Raw genomic sequence first — 26,607 nt, forward strand, 5'->3', positions numbered from 1 at the left:
AGAGAGAGAGAGAGAGAGAGAATTTCAATATTTATTTATTTTTTTTTAGTTTTCGGCGGCACAACATCTTTGTTTGTATGTGGTGCTGAGGATCGAACCCGGGCCGCACACATGCCAGGCGAGCGTGCTACCGCTTGAGCCACATCCCCACCCCAGTATTAGATCATAAGTGCTAAGGATATTCTCCTTGAATGTTCATAGTTACTGTTTTGATGATTACAATTAGGAATTGCCTCATTGTGTGTTTGTGTGTGTGTATGTGTGATTGTGACTAAAACAAAAATAAGCCCCAAATATTCTCTTTGCATGCACAAAGTTTTCACACTCCCCCCTATCTTTTTTTTTTCTTTTCTGGGTGTTTTTTCTAACCTTAGCTGATGATTTTTAACCACTGTTCACTTGCAAAATATGATTTTCAATATGTCACAGTTAAACCCTTCAAATTATGTTCTACTTCAAAAAGCTTGCTTTCAATTTCAAAATCTTCCCTTTCCTCATGTTTTAGGTTTTTGATCAACAAATGTTTACTGAGGCCCTACTGTTGTAAATGGAAGGCTCCCAGAGCAGATTTTCTAATACCCTTGGTGTTCCAGATGTTGGAAAATTGGAAATCCATGAATCCCAAGTTAAAGGAGAATTAAAATTATGTGTGAACATGAACCAGGTAACCAGAGGGCAACATGCTGTTCACCACTGGTAGCAACAGAACTGAGGTATTTGTTTTCAACCTGCTGGCTTAAAATGTGAAATCTAGATGTGAGGGGGCCTAGCCTACTTGTCCTTAGGGAATCTTCACTAGTTTCTGGTTTAAGTTCACCTGCCATTCTTCTTTACTTGATGTCCCAACCAATGTTTTTCATGATGTTTCATGACCCCCAGAATAAAATTTGGCATTCAAGGCTCTTCATGGTAAGAATTCTGTTTACCTTTCCATCTCTATTTCCTTTTGGTCCTCTGCTAGCTCCCAGTGATTGAGCCAAAATCAACTTCTTGCTGATCCTCCTCATTTGCTGAGTATCTATTCTTGGCTAAGGGCTGTTTCATTAACTTCACAAATATTAAAACCCCTCCATTTTTCTGGGACATAGTTATTGTCATCTGCGCTTTACAAGAAAGATACTGACTTTCAGAGATATCAAGTGACTTGTTCAAGTTCATGGGCTCATATGTGAAGAGTTGCTATTTAAGCCCAGATCTATAACACCAAAGCCACAGTGGAAGGAGCTCCTCTTATCATACTCTGATGACTTTCTCCCCCAAACACCCCAGTGCAGTCTCATTCTGCACCTCTCTTCCATGTGGCAGCAGAATACTGACACTTTCCCCAAAGATGTCCACGCCACAGTCCCTGAAACCTATGAATATTCACCTTATGTATGGCAAAGGGGAATTAAAGTTGCAGATAGAATTAACAAAGATCATCCTGGGTTATTCTGATACAAGCACAGGAGTCCATAAAGGTGGAAGAGGGAGGCAGAGAAGGAAACGCACCCATAGATTCAGAGCGGGAGATGGGACAATGGAAAGAATGTCCACAGAGAAGTAATGCTGTGGAATCTGAAGGTGGAGAAAGGGTTCACAAGTCAAGGGGGCTCTCTTGGGTGGCTTACAGACAATGGGAAAGGCAGAGAAGTGAATTCTTTTCTGGAGATTATAGAAAGGAAGGCAGCCCTGCCATCACCTTGATTTTTGAGTCCAGAGACAGCCACATACACTTCTGACCTATGAAATGGTAAGATAATACATTTGTGTCTTTTTAGGCCAATAAGTTTTTGGCAATTTAGATTAGCAGCAATAGGAAATGGATATACTCCACAAGTAGCATTTCTTCTCTGCCCACTTCAGCTGTCCATGTGTTATGCCCCCATTAAAATCCCCCATTCCCTCTGACCCCCTTGCTATTGAAGCCTGTTCACCAGTAAAGTAACAGTTGATAACCTGATAAACCATCCTAGCCAGAGCTGACAGAAATGGTCTAAAGCAATCCCCTCATCACAGAGAGGCTGAGTGACCTGTCTAGTCAGGATCATACAGATGGCAGGGATAGGGTCAGCATCCAAATCCAGAACACCTGACTTCTAACAGCTTCCTAGGAAAACTTCCCAGAGCTCCAGCATTCTTCAGGGAAATGTGACTTGAGAGTTAGCTATTAATTGTCTAACATCTGAATTTTCACAACAGTGAGCAGGTTGCGGATTATTTTTGTGATCGGATTCTTGGAAGTCAGACTAAATAAATTTGTGGAAAAAATCTGTGACTGAATGGAATTAACCTACCCACCACCATCTTCATTCATTCAACCAATAGCATGTGCCAGGTATGGTGCTAAATCCTGAGAATTAAAAATATAGTCTGTTCCTGTCAGATATCATGGTTTAGTGGGTCTGGGTGAGGGGAGGCAGATATAATAAGTAGAAATTGCAGTGTCTTTGAGAAATGACATGATTAAGTGAAGAGACAATCACCAGGCAACCATTTGGCCAGGTCCAAGGCCTCTGGAGGAGGTAAGGCCTTGGCTGGGTTTTGAAGCGGGAGTAGGAGTTACCCTGCGGAGGTGCAGGGGGCATTCCAGCCTGGAGTAGCAGTAGGATTGGGCTGCTCAAAGCAGTTAAATAAGTCATGGAGGTTTTCTGTTCTCTGTTTCCTCTACCAAAATCCCAAAGCCAGCTCTGAGAGTTGTCTAGTAATTCTGGGATGGCCTGGTTTCATTTGTGAATGGGCACCGGGCCCTAGATGGTGAGTGTGCAGCATGGGTGAGAAGAAGCAACCATTAGACACAGGAATGAATCTTGACTGCTCCTTCCCTGCTGTGTTGACTTAAGTATATTTTTTTTTGAATTAGTTTCTCTGACATAGAAAAAGAAATCCCACCTTTGCAAGGGTTGACAAGAAGACTAGAGTCAATGCACATGGGGCAGTTGACATAGAATGGTGTGTATCTGGCAGCTGTTATGGTAAGACTTTGAGGGCTCAGGTTTTTAATCTGGCTTTATCTTATTTTACTGTGTTACAGTTCAGATGTAAGGTGTCCCCCAAAAGCTCATCTGTGAGACAGTGCAAGAAGATTCAGAGGAGAAATGTTTGGTGGTAAGAGTCTTAACCCAATCTGTGAATGAATCGACTGATAGGGATTAACTGAGTGGTAACTGAAGTGGTAGAGTGGGCTGGAGGAGGTGGGAATTGGGGCATGGCTTTGGGGGTATATATTTGTATCTGGTAAGTGGATACCTCTCTCTCTGCTTCCTGATCACCACATGAGCTGCTTCCCTCTGACACATTCTTTTGTCATGATGTTCTGCCTCACCTTGAGCCCTGAGGACTGGAGTTGGCCTTCTATGGAATCAGACCTCTGAAACCAATGAGCTCTCAAATACACTTGTCTTCCTCTACATTTATTCTGATCTGGTCCTTTAGTCACAGCAGCAAAAAACCTAACTAAAACATATTGTAAGCATTGTGTTTTTTTCAGTCTGTGGATAATTTTAATCTAGCTTCAGGAGTTCTCCCTGGCAGGCGGGGGAAGGAGGAGCTAGAGAGGTCTTTAGCCAGAAGCATGAAGTCTCTCATCTTGTGGTCCATTTTCTATATACCTTCATCTTTCTCAACTGTAAAGCTGCCCGGGCTTAAAATCCTTGGAGGGCACCTCCTTTCCAGTCCCTGGCTGCCTGTGTGGTGTGACCTGCTACTCTTTCACCCCAGACTCTCAGTACCTTTGTCGCTCCTTACTTATCCTTGACGATCTCTCTGTTCCTGTGGCTGTATTGCCCAGAGTGCCCGTGTCTCACCATATTTGCCTGGAGAACTCCAATTCCCTCTGAAACTTAGCTCAAATGTCACTTTCTGCAAAGCCTTCCCTGATTTCTCCTCTACCAGTCAGACACTCCTTCCTCTAGACTACCATGGTGACCTATACCCATGTCCTAGTTCTTGGTGCACATTAATGATTTATTCCATCAGACTGAGTGCTCCTAGAAAGCAGTTTTGCATACCATTCATCTCTGCATTTCTAGCACATAATAGGGACTCAATGTATGTTTGTTGAGTGACTGATTGACTACCAGATGAATGAAAATGAGACACGTCTTCAGAGTTTTCTAGAAGCTTACTCTTGCAGAAAGGTGGTTTGGGAGTCCTATAAGTAATTACACTATCACATTTTGTAACAGATTGGTGCTAGCCAGGGAATGACAGTATGTTCAAAAGGTAATGAATTAAAACCTCGCTTTGGCATATCCCCTTTCAGAAATGGGAGCAATCTTTCAAGTGACTTGAAAACTAGGCTTCAGGAAAAGTGTAAGAAAATATGTGCAATTAGACACAATCAATAAGGTTGTCTTTCACTAATGTCTATATTTAAGGGAGTTTAATTAAATTATGAAAAAAGGCTTTCTGATTTAACTGTCATTCTGGTTCATCATGTATGGACATGAGCTTTGCATTAGGTTTTTTTTTTCCTCCAAGATTTCTAGGCCTTTGATGGACACAATGACCCAGGGAAGTATTAGCTCATTGCCTACAAGGGTGGTGAATTTGAGAAAGCAGGGAATCCAAAGCAATTTGTTGGGCAATGCTGACAGAAATAGAAAGCCTGCAAAATGTTCTTTCTCCTCTCCGTCATTCATTCAGGAAATATTCACTCAGCATGTACTATATGTCAGGACTTTGCTAGATGCCGGCAATGCACTGGCATGGAAAACTTAGAAATCAAACACCCACGTGTGTATGTACAGTTATAAATTATAATTATGATGCTTATGCTCCTCCCAACCCAGAATGCCCTCTCTTCTTTATTTTATTCATATAAATTTAACATCCTTGAAATAAACCAGAGAACTGCATTTAAGGTAAAAAATATGTTGAGTCCTCTATATGTCAGATATTGTGCTAGTTATGAAGGGACACAAGAATACTTTCAATGAGCTTCCAAGTCTAGTGGGAGAATCAGATGTAAAAACAAACAAATCATGTTGCAGCATGAACAATAGTGCTGAAGGTGAGTACATTTGCTGCTGGAGGAACAAAGAGAGCAGCTCTCTGTAACTCTCCGGATCCCTCCTGCCTCCTTGCAGCCTCTCCCTCACCTCAGTGGCCACCTCCATCCAGCCTAAGCGCGGGGATGGTAGAAACTGATATCAGCACCTACACTTTTTATGTCTGAGATCCAGCTTGGAATTCTGCACCTCTGCCCAACTGCTAGCCCTATATAAGCAGAAGAAAGGTGAGACTGCAGGTAGGGCCCTCCATCTCAGGAAGGTGAGAGAGACATTGAATTACCGCAATTAGGATCTCTCCCAGTTAGAGCCAGGGAGCTGCCCAGAGGTGGTAGTTCTGAAAGCTATGGGAGTGTTCCGAGCCCACTTGGCCCGGCTCTATCACATACTGCTCTAGGCAGTGGGGACTGATGTCAAAGCCTACAGCAGAACCAGTCAGGCCAATGGATGCTCAGCTAGATGTTCATACTTGAAATATATTTAATTTCACTGATTTTATTTCAAGCATTCTAAATACTTTTGGGAACAAAAGGACCACTCAATGAAATAAGTACTAAAATATCAATATTATCATTTTGCTTTAGCGCTGTAATCAATAGCCAAGGCTGGTAACTAGCAGTCATAGAATGAATTTAGATTGCAGACACATTTTGCTGCTTAAGCACATTTTAAAATTTTAGAACAAAAATCTCTTTAGGAGGAGCAGCCTTTCTTTTTTCATTAAGTTTCAAACACTCTTTGTTGGCTGACACTGTCATGTATGTTACCAGCCAGGTCCCAGAGAGCATTTGAAGTTGCAGTCTCTGATCTAGGTGAACCCTTTCATTATGAAGACAAAGATACTAAGGTTTGGAAAAAAGGTGCTGTATAACAAAGTAGAGTTAGGACAAGAAATTTCCAGGTCTGCCCCCGTCCCTACTCCCACAGCTCTTCCTGTGACAGGGACTGCCTCTCAGAAAAGCATTTTGTAAACACAGAGTGCCTGGGCTGAAGGAAGCAGCATCCAGAGCTGTCCTCTGCAAAAGAGCAGTCTCCTTTAGGACCAATAAATGCAGGTGTTAGAATTTCGGGAAGACTTGGGGTGACTTATGTCAGCTTCTCCACATGCTAAACAACTATTGGGCCTTGCAGCCTAAGACAAATGACAGACTTTCCTGTGTAGGATGGGCACATGAATCATCTCTTTTTAGGGTGTCCATGCAGGTGAGCGATAGCTGGGTGTCCATGGAATGGATCATGGGTAGGGTTTGGCTAGGGAGGAGACACCATTTAAGAACCCTCTGAGCTGGGGTCACTTTGGAATGTCTATTTGCAAACTCTGATGTGGATGGGTGGGAAGATTATGCATTAGGGCTTATCTCGTACTCTCAGCTGGTTTTCTGTTACCCATGGGCACAGTGGTGGGGGCTGGTGAAGGTGCTGACCTATTCGCTTGGTAGGTTCCATCTGCATGTGCCTGTGTTCACCACTCCCAAGGAGCAGGGTGGTGATGGGGGTGGGGCAAGTGTGGTGAATATGATAGGGATCCAGATAGGAGAGAGAAATCAAACCCTGAATTCATACCCACACTTACAAAAAGGAAGAATTAATCACCCATCCTAAGTGTCCAAGGAAGCTGGGCCAACCATTTTGGGAAAATATACTTCTGGGAAGGTGAGGCAAGCCATAGCCTTTCTCCCATACCTAAATGTGCCCTGCCCTTTGGGACTTTTTCCACTAAACCACCATTCCCTCCTCTGGCTCATTCATTGCCACTGTCTATGAGAGTGGGGGAGTGGTTTCCCCAGCAGGCCTCACAGGATTCTGACTCCCTAAAACTGGGTAAATCTAGAGATGCCCCCTGACATAGGCACCCTGAGAGGTGATTAGCCCATTTGTTGCAGAGAAGCTTAACATTTTTCTCAGAGGGTCACAGGCTGAACTGTCACCTACTGTACAGAGACCTTGCTAAGTAACTGTCAGTTCTTGCCCTCAGCCCCACCGCTTGCCTCCTAGGATAAGTGCAGGGGAAGGGTCTGGATCTGCATTCAGCATTCACACTGTTGTGCTGACAGAGGGCTCCTGAGGCAACCTCTGTCATAAAGCCCTAGCCCTGGGTGTCAGGTCCCTGGATTCTGTGCTAGGGACCTAGAAGAGTAACAAAGAATCCTGTGACTCCTAAGAAGATAAGGAACTCTTTTCCTAAACTGTGACATTCCTAAGGGAAGACAGGCTGATTTATATATGTCTTTGCTTTCTAGGACCTGGTGCTAAGCCTCGCATATGATTGGCGCATAGCGAAGAATTCTTAAATTCACAGAGTGCGGATCAGGTACTCAGCGCGGGGCTAGAAAACAAAACAAAACAAACAAAACAAAAACCTCACAGATAAAGTGTACTCTTCACCCACAAAGAACTTAAAATTTAATAGGGAAAATGTGCACATGAGGCATTCCCTTCATAGAAGGGACAGAGCAGAGGATCCCTGTGGAACGGGACCGCATGAGCGAGAGTTTGGACCCAATGGTTTTCCCCCGAACTTCTTCACAGACATCTCTCTGCTTGCTTATGAAGAAACAGCCACAAACATTGCACCCTGAATTTCCCTTTCCCAACAGAACTGTGTAGGGTCAGGTCATGGGTGACATGTCTTGCAGCCCACCCTGCTGTGGGGTCAGAGTTCATGGTATTTGGACTCCGGCTGGTTTGCCGTGTTTCCTAGAGGTTGTCACTCAGCTACTTGACCTTCCTATGGTGATCAGATTCACTATGATAAAAAGTTTTTTGGGTGTCTTTTGGAGCTCATTTTTGAAAAATGGTCCACCTGGTGCCTACTCCCAGGTTCTGGATGAAGGCCAGGGGATAACAGCAGCATGAACTTGCTGTGGATAACCAGTCCTCTGTTATGACTGGGAGCGTTAGCAATGCTATAAATAACTCTATCAATATTGTGATAATGGCACTTTAAGGAGGTCTATTTTACAAGTGCTGCATGTAAGAGAGACCACAGCTGCACTCATTAATTCTGAAGTGTGCCTGCCTCCGTGTACAACTTGCAGGTGTAACAATAGGGGTGTTGACTCAGTGTAGGTCTAGATAATGTCTAGATTAAGAAAAAGGTTAGAGTAACATTGTTAGTTTCTCCATTGAGTTTGGTATAATGAAAACAAATTATAATAGCTTAATTGGAAATGGGGGAAAAAAAGAGCAAAACATAACTTTGTTACAGACTTCAGAGGCTCACAAATAGCTCCTCCCCCTCAAGAGCAAGCATCATAATTGACAGCAGTAGATCTTTTGATAATTAATTGCAGTAAATTATCACTTGGCACAAAGAAGGCATAATTGCAATTAATTTGCAACCTTCGCAGCATAACACTGAATTAGAAATGGCACTGCCGTAATTTTTCCAAGTGAGGAAATGGAGGGTAAAAACAGTGCGCCCTTTTCCTGTGACATGCATTCAGAGGAGAGCCTTACTTACATTGTGGCATCTCTGTGACTCTCTTGGGTTAGGGGTGTTTAATTTAGTATGTGACTGTTGAATGAGAGTTACCCAATGGGGTCCCTTGCTGAGTTCTCCCAGGGCCTCTTGTCACTTCAGCTTTGCTCAGTCCCACAACCTCAGCCCTGTTCTGTGTCTGGCTTTCTGTATTTGTCTCATTCATTAGTGTTGGGAGACTGGATTAATTCAGATAATAGAAAACAATATTGTTATATTCTATATTATTATATTCTATTTCAGGAAATGATATTATTATATTCTTATTTTTAAATTTTAATTAGAAGAACTTTGTGGAGATATCAGTGACATAAAAGTGTATGTGTTTCAGTTGTGTAATGTGATTTTTTAAAACAAATTATTTATTTATTTTTAATTAGGTCTACATGACAGAGAATACATTTTGATTCATTGTACACAATTGCAGCACAACTTTTCATTTCTCTGATTGTACATGATGTAATGATCGCACCATATGAGCAGTCATATATGTACCTAGGGTAATAATGTCCATCACATTCCACCATCTTTCCTGTTCCCATAGTGTAATGTGATATTTTGATATAAATATATGTTGTGAAATGATCACCACAATTATGTTAATTAGCATAGCCATTATCTCTATATAGCTATCATGTGTGTGTGTGTGTGTGTGTGTGTGTGTGTGTGTGTGTTGACTTAGGATCTAGATTCTAAACAAATTATAGGTATAGAAAATGGTATTAACTGTGTTATAGTTGTAGCTTGGTCATAGCGCGCTTGCCTAGCACTTGTGAGACACTGAATTTGATCCTCAGCATCACATAAAAATAAATAAATAAAATAAAGGTATTGTGTCCATCTGCAACTAAAAAAATATTTAAAAAGAAAATGGGGGGCTGGGGTTGTGGCTCAGTGGTAGAGTGCTCGCCTCGCATGTGAGAGACCCTGGGTTTGATCCTCAGTACCACATTAAAAAAAATAAACAAAATAAAGATATTGTGTCCATGTTTAACTAAAAAAATATTTTAAAAAAAGAAAATGGTATTAACTATTGTAACTGTGCTATCCGTTAGGGCTCCCACAGTTACTCATCTTGTAAAATTGAAACTTTGTGTTCTTTGATCAATATCCTCTCACCTTCCCCTACTATATTTCTAACTAGATGAAAAAAGTGTTTTCCTCAAAATGTTTCACTTTTTTTTTTTCAATGAATGCTGTTTCTGGGGTGATACAGATCATTGTTAAGAATCTTTGCCATGATACATACAACTTTGTAGTGATTATAATCAATCAAATTCCAATTTAATTTCTCAAGAATTACTTAGAAATAGAAATGAGGCATATAAACTATTTTTACTGGGTCCTAGAGCTCTGTTTATATTTCATCAGAGTGCCTAGAGAATAAGACATGAAGCTGTGGGATGTGACATCTGGGGTAGAATTAAAGTCAGGCAGTCATTAAGCCCAATGGTGGCCCAGAGATGAATGCTTTGGCTTTGCTTCATGGGCCAGAGGCTCCAGGGGTTATGCACCCTTTTCCACCACTACATATATCCACTTGAGAGAGTGTGGAGAGTGGCACTTTGGGCAGTCAGGGCAAGAAACCCATTCCCAAAGTTCTGTATAGTGATTGGTCATTAAAAAAAAAAAAAAAGATAAAGATCATAGCCTTATTTCAGGCAGACCCATATAACATAAACAAGCCTTGTTAAATTATTTTTGACACTCTTTGAAGTTCTTAAGCCTTTTGTTATAAACAGTGAAATAAGATGACTTTATAGCCAGAGTTCTTCCCTACTGCTGCCCTGCCATTGAACTCAGGCTTGACCTCTGTGTAACGCCTTCTCTGGGGGTTAATAGATCATTCAATCTTATACAAGGTTCCTTTCTCAAAAACCAATGCTTTAAGGAATCCCTGGTACCCCACACTCCCAAATAACTTCCTGCAGTTGGGTTGAATTAATCATGATACTTTTACTGTTTGAGTTAATATTCGCCAGTGTCAGGGTTCAAACCATCCAACATATTTTCAAGAGACTGCAAATTGAATTCAAACCTTAGCCCTACTTGCCATAGGTCCTAATGTCTATTTTACTGAACTCCCTAATAAGGACCTAAAGCACATAACAGGGAAATGTGGGTACCATTCACAAGCCCTGGGTTGAGTGCTCATCTACCTGAGGAGTTAAGACTCCAGTTTCACCATCTAAAACTGAAGCATGGTTTCCATGGGACAAGTGGAGGTAAGAAATTTCTGACAGGTTCTCACTTGAAAGAGGAAGTAGACTTACTCTGTATAACCTTGAAGGTGTAGAACAAAGATTCGTGAATGAATGCTCTAGAGAGGTAGTTTTGGCATAAGGAAGAATTGTTTTAACATTTAACAAAGATGCTCATCACAAGACAGGCTGTGAGTAGATTGGAGATCAGTAGGCAGGAAGGGGGTGAAGGAATTTCAGTTTGAAGTTTGGAAGGAGGTATAGCCCAATGTCCAGAGCCTAGGAATTAGTACCCAGTTTTTGGGAAGAATCACTGATATAATGATGATCAAACCAAAGACCATTCATTTATTCTTCCAGTCATTCATTCATGCAAAAGATGCTTCTGGAGTATTCCAATAGCCCAGGCCCTTTCTATGCCCGGGTGCTCTGAAATCATTCAGATGTCCTCCCTACCCAGGGCTGTCCTTGGTTGGGCTGGCCAATGAGCCTCAATATTTTAGTATTTTTATTTCCCATACTGAGCAATGTTCACAGGAAGAAAATATATTTGATCACAAGGAGAAAATGAAAAGCCAAACTTTTTGAATCCTACATAAGATTTAACAGAAACATAAAAGCTTGGTCTGGCTCCCACCTGCCCCTTTACCAACCTCATTTTGATTCTCTCTCTTTCTTCTGGTTATATTTGCCCTCAGGTCACACTGGTCTTCTTCCTTCCTTCCTTCCACATTCAACACTCCATGCCTTTTCCTATCCCACGCTCTCCAAAAGGCTGTTCTGGTGACCTTAACTGACTCTTGAGTTTAGACATAACTTGCTCTTTTCCTGTTCTGCCAGTCTGGGCCCTCCCATCATTGAATGTCCTCCAGGCATCATGTAGTTTTCTTTATAGCATGTAATAATAGTTTAAAAATAGTTTTCAAATATTTGAATTGATCAAAAAATTGAAATGTTAAAGAATTCCTGAAATCACAGATTGAGATTCAGTGGTAAAAGATGGGGCCGGGGCAGAGGGTACAGCTCTGGTGGAGAGCTGGCTTAGCTTGCTGGAGGCTGGTATGGTCCCAACAGTGCATGTGTGCCCACACAGATAGGGCTAAATCCATAGCTCTTCTGGGAAGATGTCAGATTTAAGAGTAAGATAGAAGCAATATTATATTATATTTTATATACTTTGTTTTTATTTTTGGAAATACCAGGGATTGAAACTCAGGAGCACTGGACCACTAAGCCACATCCCAATCCCTATTTTGTATTTTATTTAGAGATAGAGTCTCACTGAGTTGCTCAGTGCCTTGCTTTTGTTGAGTCTGGCTTTGAACTCAGGATCTTCCTGCCTCAGCCTCCTGAGCCTCTGGGATTATAGGCACTTATCTTTTATATACATTTTAACACGCATATTTCTCTTTTGCTTCTTAAAACAGACTTACAACAGGCATCTGATAGATGAATTGTCTGAGATCACACAGCTGATAAAAGGAGGGAAGGTACAAAAAAGCAGACCTCCTGATCCAAGTTCAAGCTCATTCTGTGCACAAAAGCACTCTCCTCCATCAGTGTTTCACATTGAAATCAAGGTATACATCAACTGAGCACTGAGAGGTTGCTGTTCCTCCTCAATATCCTCTTCTTTCACCCTAAGCCCCCAAATTCTCCCATCTTCTGGGATGCAGCCAGGCTGAGTGGGGGCAAAGGAGAAGGAGAACTGGGGTTAGCCCTGTGGCTGGCATATTTTGGACTAAATCTATTGTCATTCTTTAGTCCAGTGATTTTTTTTGAGCTGTGTTCTGGGGAGCTCTGAGTAGATGCTGCTCCATCGCAGGACTCCACGGGTGCCACTATTCTGCTACCCTGTGTGAATGAAAGGTGCTCCTGCCTCTGGTCTGTAGCAACTTAGCACTGCCATGGTCATCTCCGCTTTACTCCAGCCAACTCTGCTTTGATCTCTTTTGTTAGTTTTGAGGTGCCAGGGATGGAGCCCAGGGCCTTAGGCAAGCTAGACAAATGCTGTACCACTGAGCCACACTCCCAGTCCCTGATCTCTTTTGAATATTGGGCTTTTGAATAAGATCTCACTTGAAGAAAGTGTTCTGCCTAAAAAAAGGCAAACCAAATCCAACCAAACCATACCCCTTCTGAAATGTCACTGTTTATGACCGTCCCAGCTGAGGCGTGGGTCACTGAATGGGAGTCATACAGCAAGAGTGGGGCAGAGCAGAGACTTGCACTTGTGCTCTGGATGCAAGGCTGACACTGGCCTCTACTCCAGGCTGCTTGTCTAAGGTTAGAACTGGCAAATTAGCGAGGTGAGATGGCCAGAAGTAAAACTGGGCTTGGCACTGGAAGAAACCTTGTGAAATAAAGGGATGCTATTTGGGGCTCTCCACCTAGTCACCCTCGGGGGCCTTACTACCTTGGTTAGATGTGCACATTTCTTTACTCTTCCCTGTAAATAGGCTTCACCTCTGCTCTCACCCAGCCCAGCTAACCCTTCTTCATGTCTTCCCAGGGAAGCCTTTCCTCTCTCAACTTTGAGGATACTGGTAATGAACATCAGGGTCCCTTATCTGTCTCCTAAAATGTCTGGGTGTGCAATTCCTTGAACTCTACCTTACTCTCTGGGTGTACTCACTGAAGTCCTCCCATAAAGCAGGGATAGATCTGTGTCTAACTCTAGGACACTTCTGATGACCTTTTCCAAAGAATGGAGATGTTTGTTGTTATTATTGTTCTTGATCCTTAGCAGCAAGAAGGCTAAGTATTCTGAGCCTCTTCATGCTTTTGGCTTTGGGGTGAAATAATCATTTTCCATGGACCTTGTGACTTCATCTGGCTCTGAGAGAAACTTGGTGTTTTATTTAAGGTTTTCTGCAATATCCAAACCAGGCAAGCACAAATGCATTAAAGAGAAAGAAAGTTACTGTCGGTGTATCGAAGTTGTAGGCAGTCAGCAACTGTTGAAAGCTTGAATTAATGATGGGTACTACTTCTTAACTCAGAATCCTCTAACAGTGCTGGCAAAACCTGTGAGACCATGTTAGAGGCTCTGGCTAGGGGATATGTAGGCTGGACTACAGGTGGCGCCTCTCTGCCTATTGAAGTGGGCGAGAACACAGGCCTAACCTTCATCTCAAGGGATGTGAAAACACTAAACCATCCCCAGATCATGGGACCTCACCTTGGGTCTGTTGTTCTATGGCCTATCCTGAAGCTGAGCTCGGCTTTAATTTAACCATCCCTCTCTATGCCTTTTCTCTCATCATTTTTATTTGTGTCTGGTTCCCCACACCCCGCTGAGGTGGAAGCCAGCCCTTTTTCCTGATTCCCACTAGGAAAGCTATCCCTCAAGAAGTCATGCAAGTATACAGAAGACTTCCCTGAAAGTGGAGGAAGAGGAGGAATATTGATTGCAGCAACACAGATAACTTGAAAATTTCACATTACAGATTTTTATTTCTAAAATCCCTTTAGCCAATTGGATACACTGGACTCCAGCCTCCTGCCCTGCAAAATGTCTTTCTTCTCTAATGTCCCTGCTGTTACCTCCAACAAACAAAGCAAAACAGCAAAACAGAGGCAGCCTGTTTCCTCCTGCAGCGGAATTAAGCTCTCTCAAACTTTTGTCCTCTAGATTCAGACCTAAACTCATCAAGGTGTTTAGCAGGATAAAAGTCCTTTCATGCACAAGTTGTCTCCTTCTCAGAAATTAAAAGCACAAAGTCAAACAAAAATTGCCCTTGGCTTCATTTGGAATTAGCGTGGGTTGTGGGGCATAAGAAAAGCTCCGTGGGGTGTTGGCTGGTACAGGATGCCCAGTTCCCAGGAAAAAGGCCTGGGCTTCAGCACATGAGGAGGAAGGACAAAGGGGTGGGATCTCTGCAGGGTCTCTGCAGGGCCTTTGCAGGCAAAGTGGCTTCCCTTTTGCTGACTCTGCATTCCAGGCACTGTCACCACTTGCTCTTTGGAAAGGGGACCGCAGAAAAACGTGCCCTGCTTAGAAATGACAAGCTTACCCAGCCTTGCTGGAGGCGGGAGGGCTGCTGAAAGACAGGCACATCCTGAGGAGGAGCCCTCGTCTAGAGCCTGTGGCCTGTGTCAAGCATTGTTATGACCACCAGCATGAATGTGATGCTGTGTTGTGCTCCTGGGCAGGACTGCCTCTGTGCACTGCCTTCCAGAGATTGGGATTTGAAAGATGGTTATTAGATGTACGTTAAAATGGCAAAGCCAAGTTCAAGGAGCCGCTTCAGGTTCTAGTCCTGGTTCTGCCTAATACCTGCTGAGTGACCTTGGGTAAGTCTTCCCTCACCCTCAGGCCTCAGTTCTCTCACTGAAAAGTGAGGGGTCTTTGTTTTCAAAGTGTGTGCCTCGGGGATTCTGTGAAGCCTTGCAGGAGGGTGAAGAGGTGAGGGGAGAAAGAGATCCCCACCAGGGCAGTTTGGTTTCCCTTTGTTTTATTGCTAGTGGTGCTAAGATTTTCCTTGCATAAAGGATTTGGCCATAAAAGTCTGAAAGCAACGGCTCAAAAGGATGGCTGTCTCCGGCCTTTTCTAATGCTGACATTACATGATTCTAGATGGAGGCATGAAAAAAGAATGGATGCTGGGAAAGACGCAAGCACAAGAAAAAGAAATTCCTGCAACAAATAAATCCCAGGCCAATCTCTCTTAATCTCTGAAAGTTTAAAGATTTAAAATCTACTTTAAAAAGAAAAACCTGCAGTTCTCAGCAAATAGAGGCTACTTTAAATTATTCAGGTTTGTTATACCCACAAATCACCTATACAGTACATTCTAAATAAAAAGCTAATAACTCTCTTTGCAAGAGGTGTCCCTTTCAGGGGCCATGTATAAAGCATTAACCTGCACTGGGAGGAAATAATACTAGTGATTTTCAAATTACACTCATTTTAGGAAATAACTTAAATAAATGAATCTGGCCAAATGCAGCCTCCTTATTTCCTCTGCATTGAAATGCAGGGGTAATATTTTTCTGCCAGCAAGTATTGGAAACAAAAATCACTTAGAGCCATAAGTACTTAAAGTAACATTTTGGAATCTTTCATAAAATTAGGTTAGTACCTTTCCAAAACCTTTTGCTTTTTATAGTGCTTAGAAGGATTAGGGAGGGGCTGTTGGGTGGGTAAGAGGGAGAAAGAGGACACACATCAGATTCATAGTTCTGAATTTGGAGACTTTTGTAGTCATTCTAGATAGTTCCCTATCAAATGATTCTGTCTTTCTTGCTAGGCCCTCATCCAGAAGACCCCTTCAGGCATGGATAAGAGTCTGTTCTCTTTTCAGATAGGTTCAGTTGTTAGAAAATACTTGACATAGCATAAACCCTCCATGTTTGTGAATTAATGCAAATATCCTGCCCTCTGGTTTTCATCACTAGTCAAGTCAGTCCCCCACAAGGGTGTACAGGACAATATTCCTTCAAGGGTGATCCATAAGAGGGGGAAGGGTGCTCACTAAAGCCGGAGGTAGGGGGGATTCTCAGGACACACTCTATCTTCCTTGTGCCTTGCAGGACATAGAGCTGCAAGGTTAACCAGGGTGTCAGCTTAGACTGGAAAAGCCAAAGTCAAATGAAGCATCCAAGGCTGAAGAAGACAGGGAGGAAGGATGAGGGTAGGATGTAGCACAGCAGCTGGAAGTCTGGGTTCCAGTCTGCTGGGGACCTTCCCAACTGATTGGGGTGATGTCTGTTTAGTGTAACATTTCCTCATTTGTAAAATGAGAACAATGTTTACTGTATAGGATGGTAGTGAGGATTCAGTCTGGGAGCATTTATTGAGCACCTACAGTTTTACCAAGAACTGTGGCACATCATGCCTTTGAGTGTGCTATCTAAAGAGGAGACAGACAAGTATGCAGATGAGTGCAATGTGGTTAGGAAAGTGCTGCAGTCAAAGAAGTATGGGGTGCTCATGGGACACGGCAGAAAGACCCCAACCCAGCCTGGGTTGGGGAGGGTGAGTCTGAGCAGACTTCTTGGAGGATAGATAGGTGAAGCAGGGGTTGTGAGCTGTGTTGGGAGGAGGGCAAGCCAAAGCCAAAGGCAGGACCAAGATCATGAGAACTCTGTATATTATGCTAGGAACTTGGGTTTCATTCCTGGTGATGGGAAGCCACAGGAAGGTTTGGTGCAGTGATAAATTTTGCTGATGTATTGGGAAGCACCAGCCACAGAGCAATGTTCATTTAAACATTTTGAGTTGAGATCATTTTTTTTCCCTCAGAAGAGTCCCTGTATTTCTTAGCTCCATGCATATAAAGAAAACCTTGATAAGAGAGACTTAATGCCATAAAAAGGGAGCTGAACCAGCAATCAGTCAGGAGACATGATCCATACTTCCCTACTTCCTGGCTATGGGATCTTGGGAAATTTACTTAATATCTCTGATGTTCAGATTCACAAACTCTCAACTGGGATTAGCAGTACCTGCTCCGTTTAATCAGAGTGCTGTGAAGGGTAACTCCCTGTGTCAATATCAGGAGTTCATGTTGTGTTTTTTGGAGCTACCAGAGGATACCAGGGATCTAAGGTCATGGGACAGGGAGATATGTGCAGGCAGGGTCATGAGAACACTTTTGAGAGGAGGCAAACCCACCTCTTCCTTTTCTTTCTCATCCTGCACCTCCCAAGCAAGTGCACTGTACGCTGTGTGCATCTTGAGATGGCTGAGCAGAGCGGCTGAGGATGGAAACATCCCGGCTGATTTACGAGCAGCAGGAAGATTTGCTTTAATATCGCAACACAAGAAAGTCAGGTCTCTTAAATAATATGGTTTGCAGATTTACGGCTGTGCTGCATGCTCGCGCGGGTGCCGTCTCTGACCACGGATGGTGCTTTACTCTGAAAAGGCTGAAGTCAGCAACTTTAGAGACACTGGGAAATAGATTCTGTGGCAGCAGCCAGTCCACTGGGTCAGCTGTTTTCAGTGGGGCTCCTCTCCCTCCCACCCCTTTGTTAGATGCTGGCAGGACTCTGGGGACCTCCTCAGCAGATTGCGGGCTGCTTGGGTTCTGTGAAGGCAGAAGGTTAGTGGAGAGAAAGGGCTGGTGCATACAGGGTACTAACTGGGAGCCACCAGTGAGCTCCAGTATTACCTCTGCTCATGTCCATTACTGTTACTGTCACTGGAATAAGGATCGCTCTCCCTTGGGCTTTAAAAAAAGCAAATCAAGAAGGGGGCGCTATAAGTCACTGGTTCCACAATAATAGTAATGTGTTTACATAGCACTTATTGTAACCCAGAAACTAGTGTTTTACACTTATTCACTACTTTAATTCCCCCAGCAACCCTCAGCATCAGGGTTGTTATTATGTCCATCTTGCAGATGAGGACACTGAGGAGGGAGCAACTTCTCCAAGGTCACAAGGCTAATGAGAAATGGAGATGGAATGTGAACTTGACAGTTCGACTCCATGTCCAAGATCAAGTCAACTGTGCCATAAATAAAAATACAATACCAATGAGAGCAGCAGAGCTCACAAAGCATTGGGAGTGTTTTTTTTTTTCTTTTAATACATCTCATTTCATCTCCACCATAACCTTGTGTGATAGCTGCTATTATAATCATCCCCATTTTATACATGAGAAACCTGAGACTTAAAAGAATATGTAGCTTGCTAGAGATCAAATAAGTAGCAAGTTGCAGAGCTGGGATTTTAACTCAGACAGTCTGACTTAAGATCTCACATTGCTATATTTCAATGACTCTTTGGGAAGGCAGAGATAAGAAAGAGGAAGAAAACTTTTAAGGGTAAGAGTGGGAGTCAGACTGTACCTGTTTTAGTTATTGCTAAGCCCAGTTGGTCCTACCACCAGCAGGCCCATTTGCTTGGTGGGGAGGCAAACTGATCAAGATACTGTGGAAACTGCACAATGTGCCCAGTGACCAGGCTCCTTGCACCCCTTTCTCCTCATCACAGGGGCAGTTTGGCTTCCTTTATATCCAGGCTCCTCCTTTCATCTTAATAGCTCCACCAGCTTTTCAAATCACCCCAATCTTGGAGTCCATGGCCTTGCTTTTCATCTCTTGGACCTGAGTCCTTCACTTCTATTTGAACTTAACCATCCACCTTGATGACCAATCCAGGTCCCATTTCCTATAGTCCCAGTTCCTGCTGAACTTTCTCCAGCCTCCCAAATCCTAGAAGTTTGGCTCAGAACTCTAGGCCTGTGTGTGATATGCTCTATACCTGCTGTCAAACTTGCCCAGGTCAAAGGAACACCTGCTTCTATTGTTTAATTCATTTGGTGCATGTGTGTATGGAGCTGAGAGAGCACCCACCAGGAGTTGTGCAGTGTTAGATGCTAGGGATACAGAGGTGCCCAAGGATCTGCCAACAAAGAATTCATGACTGGCATAAAACAGAGGTACTGCGGAAGATGAAGCTGTGTGATAGTTGAAAATAAGCAGCACTTAGGAGAAATACCTTTAGTCGTGTGTGTGTGTGTGTGTCTGTGTGTACATACCCTGGGGATAAGAGACACCTGGGGTGATGGGGACAGGTTCAGCAAGCTGACTTTTGAAAGTTGAGAGAGTGGATGAAAAGGGAGAAAGGATCAGGACTAGGGTTGTGGCTTATAGCAGAGCACTTGCTTGGCATGTGTGTGGCCCTGCGTTCAATCCTCAGCACCACATATAAATAAACAAATGAAGTGAAAAATCCATTGGCAACTAAAAAGTAATTTTTTTTTTTTAAAAAAGGAGAGGGGATTTGTTCAGGGGGCTGAAAATGTTCTCAAGTTCAGAATTGTGTGGCCAGTTTGGGTAACTCTTAGAAACCTGGCATGGCTGGACAGAGGGGACCAAGGAGAGGGCATAGAAGGGTGTGATGGCCAGAGCTGCAGGGCAGGTGAGAGAGGAGCAGAAGCCTTGTGCACTGAGTTAAGGAATCAGTTCAGGTGAGGGAAAACCAACAGGAGATTTTATACAGGGGTGTGCTCCAGTCACCCCTGGATGCTGCTCACTCGAACTGGCAGTGGCTGGCTGAAACATGCATCTTGTGCTCAAACTCCCCTATCTCTCCAAATGCCCCATATTCTTACTCTCCATCTACTCCAGATGAACTGTGTTCCTCCCCCTAGGTAGGATGTGCTGGAGCGGGGTGCGATGGCCTGCCCTGTCATAGCCACTGCCTCACCCTTGCAGTTCTGGACGCTTCTGCTTCTGTGGCTCATTCCACTACTCATGGGCTACCTGAGGAATAGCAAGGAATCCAGAGGCTGGCACTGAGAGGATGCCGGGGAGAGGAATTAGGACAGGTAGGAGGAAGGTAAAGAAGGGCACACCAGAAGGGTGTTGCAGGTCAGGTAAAGGCTTGACTGTGTACTCTTCCTGAGATGGAGAGCCCTTGGAGGATGTAAGCTTAGATGTGACCATGACCCAATTTGATTGATGTTTGAGTCAGATCATGCCAGCCACAGCATTGAGGAAAAAACCAAAAAACCCCAAACTATACCTGTCTTAGTCTGTTTTCTGCTGCTAACAATAGAATATCTGATAGTAATTGGTGATTAACAGAATTTTGTCCCACAGTACTGGAGTCTGGGAAATCCAGGAGTGTGATGCTGATATCTGGTGAGGGTATGCATGGTATGTCATCCCACTCAAAAGGAAAAATAGGCAAGAAGGGACAAGAGCAAGCAAGCAAGAGAGGTTGAGGCTCAATTTTACAACTAGCCCAGTCCTGTGATATGACATTGATCCATTCCTGAGGGCAGAGCCCTTATGACTGAATCACCTCTTACTCTCAACACTGTTGTGTTGGTGATGAAGTTTCCAACACATGAACTTTGTGGGGGGGGGCACATTTGAGCCAAGAAAGTGTTAACATGAAAGCAAGAAACTAGTTAGAGGCTGTAGCCTAATCCAGATGATAGATGCAACAGCTTGGATGGGGGGTGAAAGCAGAGGAGATGGCTGGATTTGGAGTATATTGAGGAGGTTGGAATAACAGCATTTTCTGTTGCATTGGACATGGAGTGTGAGAAAAGAGAGGAGGCAAAGGTGACTCTCAGGTTCATGGCCTGTGCAAGTGAAATCATGGGGCTGCCATTATTGCAAAGAGCAAAATACCCAAGCTTAAACCTTTTAGGTCCTCTGATAAATTTCATATAGGTGTGGTGTGACTAAGAGCCAGCACCTAAGGGATTGCAGGAAACTCTCAGGGAGCAGTGTCATGACCCAATGGCTCCCATTCAGGGTGGGGAAAGTTGAAATTTCAATGTAGGGATTATTCATTTTTGGAAAATATGAGTAACGTTATCACTCCGGTCTCTTTTCCATATCTAGGCATTTCCAGACACCTGTGTGCTGCCTCTGCAGTCCCATTATATCTTCCAAGAGGTGCTGTCCTCTTTGCCTATTGCTAAGTGACGGGATTTACTGTGGCCTCTTGTGTCAGACCTAAATCAGGCTCTATGATGCTGACATTTTGCTAAGCAGAAACTCTGGTGCAGGGACTCAGTAATGAATGGGTCTCTCCACAAGCCTGGTGCATTTAATAACTGCTAGGTTATCCCCAAGTGATTTCCATGGGAGTGGACCAAAAATTGCCTATCAGTCCAAATGAAGTATGCCACGATCTCCCTCGCTTTCCAGTTACTTTTTAATTTCCACGCCACCTGCTCCTAGCTCCACCAGGGCAGACTCTGCCAGCGTTATCATTAAGGACTTGGTCTTCCTGCAGTGTGTAACTCATCATGTCAAGGACCTGTCCCTGTTTATTGCCTAAAAGAAGTGTTTGCCAGTATAGCAGAATCTCTGGCCTGAGAGGCACTCAATGTGCTGTCCCTGTTGTATCCAGATGAGACTTTGGCAAAATGTAGCACACTGTCATTGCCTTGTGTACGTAATGTATTATGCTTGGCATTGGGGTAAATTCTACCCAGGCATAGTACATGGAAGAAATAGAACTGGGCACAAACCCTAGAAGTATTACTTAAGTTGGTGACTTTAGGTAAGTTGATTAAGTTAATGAAGTGCTTCTGAGTTTCCCCAACAGTAAAACAGCAACAATATCTACCTCCTGGGTTGTCCTCAGGAGGCAGAGGGCATATGAGAAACACGAAGAATGACTTGCACATGGTGGGCTCACAGGGCACACGAATTTCATCATTTGCAAAATGGGGATATGCTAAACCCACTAGGGTTAAGTCCTCGGATGCCAGGGCACTTAGGTCTATGTCCCTGTTCTGCTTCTTACTAGTGTGATCTTGGGAAATTACTTAATTTCATTTTACTTAGTTCCTCACTTGAAAAACAGATTATAATAACACTGGCCTCTAAAGGTTACTGCATGGATTAGGTGAGCTCGTTCATTCATGGAAAAGAACTTAGAACAGTGCGGGGCACAGAGTAAGTTTTCTGCACTTGTTAGCCATCGTTATTCTCCAAGGGCCAGCACTTGTTAGCCATCGTTATTCTCCAAGGGCCATTTTCCATCCCCGAGATGATTAGTTTGCAGTTAGTAAGCTCTTATGTTGACTTTGCAAAGTCATCTCAGATACTTGATTTCATTTGAGTCTCATGATCCTGAAATGTAGGCCAAGAACTCCCTCTGCCCTTTTTCTTTGGAGGGGATGGTACCGGGGACTGAACTCAAGGGCACTCGACCACTTAGCCATATCCCCAGCCCTATTTCATATTTTATTTAGAGACAGGGTCTCACTGAGTTGCTTAGCACCTTGATTTTGCTGAGACTGGCTTTGAACTCGAGATCCTCCTGCCTCAGCCTCCCGAGCTGCTGGGATTACAGGCATGTACTACCACGCCCGGTGCTCACCCTTTCTTTTAACTACTGCATTGTATGAGATACTAAGACATAGACTAAGGAGGTAAATTGCTCAAGATCAAAAACTATGTTAGTGGCAAAGGCCAAGTTAGAACCTATCTCCTCAGCTCCTCTCCCCAGTTCTTCTCACTGCATGATGCTGACTTCCATCACCAGCTGGTTCAGGTTATGGGTCAAGTCCTTGCAGCAGGTGGAGCCTAGTAGCCCATGTAACTCTGAAATCTATGACCTATCCTCATTTGGAATAACAGCGTCACTCCACATTTATTGAACATCCTCCTTGTCTCAGGTGCTTTACATATAGAGTCTGCTTAAGTAATTCCACATCCTTCCAGATAATTAGACTCTACCACTCTTATCTTATAGATGAGGAGGCCAAGGTCTAAGGAGATCTAGTAACTCAACCAAGGTCAAACAGCCGACCATTGGTGATCCTGAGATTTTACCTAGGTCTGTGTTGAGAGCCACAGCCGAAGGGGCCCCAGCAAACTTCCAGCTGCCAGCTGATGATTGGCTCACAGCAGCCCCAGCAACATCTAGCTGATTGGCTCCTCTGCGGTGATGCTCATTGGAGATGCTCATTGAGCTGTTTCCCTGCCCTTTCAGACTACCAGCTGGTGATTGGCTCACAGCGGCCCCAGCAACATCTAGCAACATCTAGCTGATTGGCTCCTCTGCGGTGATGCTCATTGGGCTGTTTCCCTGCCCTTTCAGACCACGGAGCTGCTCATTGGGGGACTTTTTTGGCTCCGCCCATGCGACCCAGCCAATCGGCCTCAAGAGCAGGAGGATTGTGGGAGGTGAAGAGGCTGGTGGGTGAGAGTGGCTGGGGGGAAGCCGGTGGTGGCAGTTGGGCTCTGAGGGTTTTTTCCTGAGGAGCTGTTTTGTTTGGCGTGTGTGGTTCTAAAAATAAAGTTCGTTTCTTTTGACAAGTGGCTCCTGAATTGTGCCCAGCCAGACTGCGGCAGGTCTGTCAGGGTTAGACCCTGGATTCCAAAGTCCACACTCTTTCCAGAGTGCCACACTTTGTTTCTTAGTGCCCTAGCCCAGTGCTTCAGTGGCCCCAGGAGCTTCTCTCACTATGTGTTCTTTGTAGGAAGAGCACTAGACTCAGATAGATCTGGTCCTAGCCCTATCTCATGTTAGCTGCACAACTTTAGTCATCTAAGTCACCACTCTGGTTTGTTCATTTTTAGGGTGAAGATTATGCATGCCACAGCTGATATGTAAGAACCAATATGCACGACTCTGTGTCCACATCCTCAGGGCTGGCAGGAGAAGATTAAGAATGAAAACTATATATGAAAGACTGGAGACGGATGTAATTGAAAATGCTGAGCTTCTTTCTTTCTTTCTTTTTTTTTTTTTGAGATATAATTCACATATCACAAAATTTTACCTTTTAAAGTGAATAATTTAGTGGTTTTTAGAATATGCATAACGGTGTGCCATGATCACTGCTATCTAGTTTCTGAACATTTCCATTGTCTCTCAAAGGAATCATTAGCAGTGATTCTTTGGCTTTGATAATCACTATGCTACTTTATATCTTTGTGGATTTGTCTATTTTGGACATTTCATGTAAGTAAAATCATTTGTGACTCGCTTCCTTCATTTGCCATACTGTTTTTAAGGTTTATCCACATTGTCACACATGTATCAGCACTTCAATCTTTTTCATAACTGAATGATATTCCATTGTATAGAGAGACCATATTTTGTTTATCCATTTACCAACTCATGGACATTTGGGCTATTATGAAGAATAATGTAATGAACATATAGGCATGTGTTTTTTATATGATTAGGCCTTTTTAATTCTTTTGAGTATATACTTAAAAGTGGAATTGTTGGGCTAATGATAATTTTGAGGAACTCACCAGCTATTTACCAAAGTAGCTGAACCACCTTACATTTTCACCAGCAACAAATGAGGGTTTCAACCTCACATTCCCACCAACACTTGTTACTGTATTCATTTTATAAGGCCCTCTCTTTATTTTGACAACTTCCCATCTTGGGTACCATTAAAAATCCCAAGGTCCTCAGTCAAATAGATAAAAAAAAATTTTCAAAGCTGTGGGTCAAGTGGGAAAACTGAGTTAGCTTTTTTTTTGGATTTCTAAAATAACATTAATGGCTATATTAGTCAGATTTTTGTTGCTGTGACCAAAATGCCTGACAAGGACAACTCAGAGGAGGAAAAGTTCATTTGACTCATGGTTTCAGGGGTTCAGTCCATGGCTGGTTGAACCAGCTGCCCTGGGCCCAAGGTGAGCAGAAGGGCATGGCAGAGGGACAATGCGCACTTCATGGTGACCAGGAGGCAGAGGGAGGAAGGGGAAAGGGCCATAGGGAAGATGCACCGTCCAGGGCACCCCCCAGTGACCCACTCCTTCAGTGACATCCCACCTGCCTACAGTGACCACCAGGGAGTCCACTCAGAGTAGCATGGACTGATGGCTCTCACAGTCCAGTCACTTCACCTCTGAACATACCTGCATTAGCACAGGGGCTGGGGGGACACCGCATATCTAAATCATAACCGTGGGGAAGAATGTATAATCATTGTATTGCATATTCCTATTTGCTGTTTATTCTTATTATCTCTCCTTTATGTCTCCCATGCTAAGAAATCGTTTTCAAGAATGTTCATCTTGGATGAATGGATAAAAAAAAATGTGGCATCTATACACAATGGAATATTATGCAACACTAAAAAACGACAAAATCATAGAATTTGCAGGGAAATGGATGGCATTAGAGCAGATTATGCTAAGCGAAGCTAGCCAATCCTTAAAAAACAAATGCCAAATGTCTTCTCTGATATAAAGAGAGCAACTAAGAACAGAACAGGAAGGATGAGCATGAGGAAAAGACTAACATTAAACAAAGACGAGAGGGGGGAGAGAAAGGGAGAGAGAAGGGAAAGCATATGGAAAAAGTAGGAGACCTTCAATGTTACACAAAATTATAAGAGGTTGTGAGGGGAAAGGAGGAGGGAAAAAAGGGAGAGAATTAAACAACAGCAGAGGAGATAGAGAGGGAAGATGGGAGGGGAGGGGAGGGAAGGGGGGATAGTAGGGGATAGGAATGGTAGCAGAACACAACAGTCACTAATATGCCATTATGTAAAAATGTGAGTGTGTAACCAATGTGATTCTGCAATTTGTATTTGGGGAAAAAATGGGAATTCATAACCCAATCGAGTCAAATGTATGAAAGATGATATATCATGAGCTCTGTAATGTTTTGAACAATCAATAAAAAAAAAAAAAAAAGAATGTTCATCTTGGAATGGATTAAACACGGGACAGTAGGTCTGTGAGACCTCTGCCGCAGCAGCAGCAGGAGCCGCGGCAGCCGGGGTGGTCCTGCAGGCAGGCTCTGCAGAATGACTTTCACCATGGACACTGCGGTCAATGACTGCCACGTAAGTGACGGTCATCCCATAAGATTCTAATGGAGCTGAAAATTCCCATTGCCTGGTGACGTCATAGCAGTGCTCACATCCTACTGCAATGCGTTCCTCCCGTGTCTGCGGTGACATGACCTAGAGCGACGTGCAGGGCATAATTCTTGACCATGATAACACCCAGCTGCATCATTGCTTTAGGCATTTACTGTACTAGACTTTTCATTGTGATGTTAGAGTGCATCCCTTCTATTTACAAAAAGGCTTCCTGCAGAGCAGCATGCTGTGCTGTGCAGGAAGCAGTTCCCACATCTCAAGTGTACCACGTTGCATCACTGCATGGAGAGCCCAGGTCCAGAGGTTGACCTGCGCCATCTAGTTTGTGTGCATACACACCATGGTGTTCATCCAGGGACGAAATTGCCTAATGACAAGTTCTCAGAACATGTCTCTGTCGTTAGGCAATGCCTGGCTGTTTCTCTTTACTGTGTGCTCGGCATGGTTCTGAGTGCTTTATAAAAGTTAACACACTTGGCAGCAACCTATGGGCTAGTTCCTATTAAAATCTCCATTATGCAGATGAGGAAATTAAAACACAGAGAGGTAAATAACTTGTCCAAGGTCACAAAGCACAGATGTCCTGGAGGAGAGATCCAAACCTGCAGTTCATATACTTTAAACACTTTTTTTTTTTTATTGTGGAAC

The 26,607-nt window shown here is 43.5% G+C and overlaps 1 long non-coding RNA gene across 1 annotated transcript in view; it reads left to right on the forward strand.

The window, feature by feature from the left end:
• Positions 1–25,526, forward strand: part of LOC143403997 (uncharacterized) — a 46,709-nt gene extending 21,183 nt beyond the window's left edge. Inside the window, exons 3-6 of the long non-coding RNA XR_013091910.2 lie at positions 506–664; positions 2,182–2,317; positions 3,014–3,087; positions 23,684–25,526. This is a non-coding gene — a long non-coding RNA (uncharacterized LOC143403997). The remainder of the gene's footprint in view (positions 1–505; positions 665–2,181; positions 2,318–3,013; positions 3,088–23,683) is intronic.
• Positions 25,527–26,607: the final 1,081 nt, after the last annotated feature.

The sequence above is a fragment of the Callospermophilus lateralis genome, chromosome 7, assembly GCF_048772815.1.
Source record: "Callospermophilus lateralis isolate mCalLat2 chromosome 7, mCalLat2.hap1, whole genome shotgun sequence".
Classification (NCBI taxonomy): Eukaryota; Metazoa; Chordata; class Mammalia; order Rodentia; family Sciuridae; genus Callospermophilus; species Callospermophilus lateralis.